The sequence below is a fragment of the Nothoprocta perdicaria genome, unplaced genomic scaffold (assembly GCF_003342845.1).
Source record: "Nothoprocta perdicaria isolate Ctin4 unplaced genomic scaffold, notPer1 scaffold_486, whole genome shotgun sequence".
Classification (NCBI taxonomy): Eukaryota; Metazoa; Chordata; class Aves; order Tinamiformes; family Tinamidae; genus Nothoprocta; species Nothoprocta perdicaria.
Window position 1 is genome coordinate 171991 of NW_020455739.1, and position 2658 is coordinate 174648.

Below are 2658 nucleotides of genomic sequence, written 5' to 3' on the forward strand. Positions count from 1 at the left end.
GGGAGGGGCTGGGAATGGGAGCGGGAGGTGGGAATGGGGGCGAGGGTCTGGAGGTGGGAATGAGTGACGGGGCAGGGGATGACGAGGAGGAACGCAGGGGAGTAGGGAATGGGGCGGGGAATAGGGATGGGACTGGGATAGGGGAGGGGGCTGCAGTGCGAGGGGGCCTGGGGCGTTGGAGCAGGACATGGGATAGGGGCAGGGATGGGGCTGGGGGCTCAGGCAGCCCGGGCCGCCCTGCAGCGCGAGCAATGGGCACCCAGGACAGCGCAGCACTGCCCGAGCTGTTGGCACCCCCTCACTGACGTCACCCGCTGCAGCAGTGACATCACGTGTTGCCCCCCCCCCCCGTGGCGGGGGACCATCGGGATGCGGGGACTGGACCCGCGGCCGGAGCCTCCGCTGTCGCCGGCCTCAGGCTGAGGAGGAGACCAGGCCGCGCCGGGCCCCGCGGTTGTGCAACCCGGGCCGGGCTGGCGACCACCCGCGCCGCCGACGCCAAGACCCGGCCCGCGGCACCGACTGCCCGCGCTCCAGCCCGCTGGCCGCTCCGGGCCCGGTCCGCGCCCCGTAGCCGGGACGGGGGCTCCGTAGGGTCCCACCCTGCGGGTGCAGCAATCGCGGCGGGGACGTGGCAGGCGCAGGGCCGGGGCGGACAGGGAGCCGCCCACGCCCCCCCGTCACGGGGCCGTGCAGCCCCACGCAAGGCGCCTGTGCCCACTGCCCCGCTGGGCCTCGTGGAGGGGCCGTGCGGCTCCCCCCGCCGCCCCGGCCGGGGGAGGCCCTGGGGAGCTCGGACGGGCCCCCCGGAGCAGGGAGACGGGGCTGTGGGAAGCTCCGCACCGGGATGCACGGGGTACACCGGGGAGGGCAATGCCCCCGCATGGGGCAGGGCGCATTCCCCGCAGGGAGGCTGGCTCGGACGGCCCCCCTGGGACACGGTGGTGCAAGGACCCGGCCAGGAACAGGGGCCAACGCTGCCCGGGTCGCCGCTGTCCCCGAGGCCGCGGGCCGGTGCCAGCGGCGATGCAGCAGCGTCCCCTGGCGGTCCCGGTTCGGCTCCGCAGCCCGGGGACACCGAGCGCCGCGCGGGGCCACCCCTGCCCGCCCAAGGCAGGGTGGCCCCAAAGCTAAGCGTCCCCCCCAGTAATGTGCCCCCTGCATCGGCGTGCGCCCCGAATCTATGCGCACCCCAAGGCAGGGGCCCCCCAAAGCCAAGTGTCCCCCAAAGCAGCGCGCACCCCTAGGCAACACGCAACCCGCCGCGACAGCAGCGGTCTCCAAAGCCATGCGTCCCCCGTCCAGGGCAGCGTGCACCCCTAAAGCGACATCCCCCCAAGCGGCCCGTGTCTCCTCGCTGCCCCGGGGGGGCCCTGCCCGCGCCGCGCCTCGGAGCTGCTCGGGGACGGTGCCCGGGAACAGCGGGCACCCTCCCGGGACAGCGCGAGTCGGGGCGTCCCGTCCGTCCCGTCCAGTCCAAACGGGCCATTCCGGGAGGGCGGGCGGCGCTCGCAGCCTCCCGGTTTCTCCTCCCCTTCCTGGTGCTGGCGAGCGGCGGCCGCGGATGCCGCTGCGGGGAGCCCGGCCCGGCCCCGGCCGCCCCGCGCCGCCGCCCCCCCGCGGGGGCCCCCACAGGTAACGGGACAGCGACGGTGCAGGCCGGGCCTGGGGAAGCAACGGGGCTGGACGGGGCGGGCAGCGCCGGCATCGTGCGGGGCCGGCGGGGAGCGCGGGGCCGGGGGGCAGTGCCGGGGCGGGGGGCGCCGGGGGGCGGGTTTGGAGCCCCGGCCGGGGTACCCCGAGCCCCGTCGGGAAGGAGGGAGGTAGAGAGGGAGAAAGCGGCGGCCGCAGCTGGGAGGCGCCCGGCCGAGGGGAAGTTGCCGCTGGGTCGCAGCGCTTCCACCCGCCCTGCCCTCCTCTGCCGGTACCGGGTCCGCCGTGGGTGCACGAAGCCGTGCGAGCGGCACCCGGCACTGGGAGCATCCCCACGAGGGACGCGGTGGCCTCACGCAGGCATCCCGTGTCCGGCGAGACGCTCCGTGGTGGCTGCTGCCCCACGGGCGTCGCGTTTCCCCTGGGGTCTGGCTCCAGTTGGGTCGCCAAGGTGCTTCCCACAGGGAGTGTGGGTCCCGTGGGGTCTGGTTCCAGGGGTGGCACAGCGGGGTGCGGCCTGTGCGGATGGCGGATCCCTCGGGGTTGGGATCGGAATGCAGCTCGGCATGTCATGATGCTTCCCATGGGGATCACAGCTCAGCTGCGCTTTGGAGCCCCCATGGACATGCCACCTTAGGTGCAGGCTGGTGGAAAGCAGCCCGTGGAGCTGCAGAACCTCCACGGTGCCCTGGCTGGAGCCAGCCAGCACCCGGCTGGGCGCAGGGGATGGGTGAGCAGCGGGGCGGTGGCTGCAGGGGACCCAGCGTCCTGCCCACGGCACCGTGGAGCCCTGGCCCCCGCGCGTGCCCCGGGAGGGGGACACGGGTCAGCCCCAGCGCCGGCAGCTCGGGGGTCCCCGCAGGGCTTCCTGCTGCCGGGCCGCGGCCCGGAGCCAGCACCACGTGGCCGGGCGCCGGTGACGCTGCGCCCGAGCACGGAAACCTCGCGCGGTTTCGCCCGGCCGCGGCCGCAGCTCCTCCGTGGCGGCGGGCGCCGCGGGGCCCC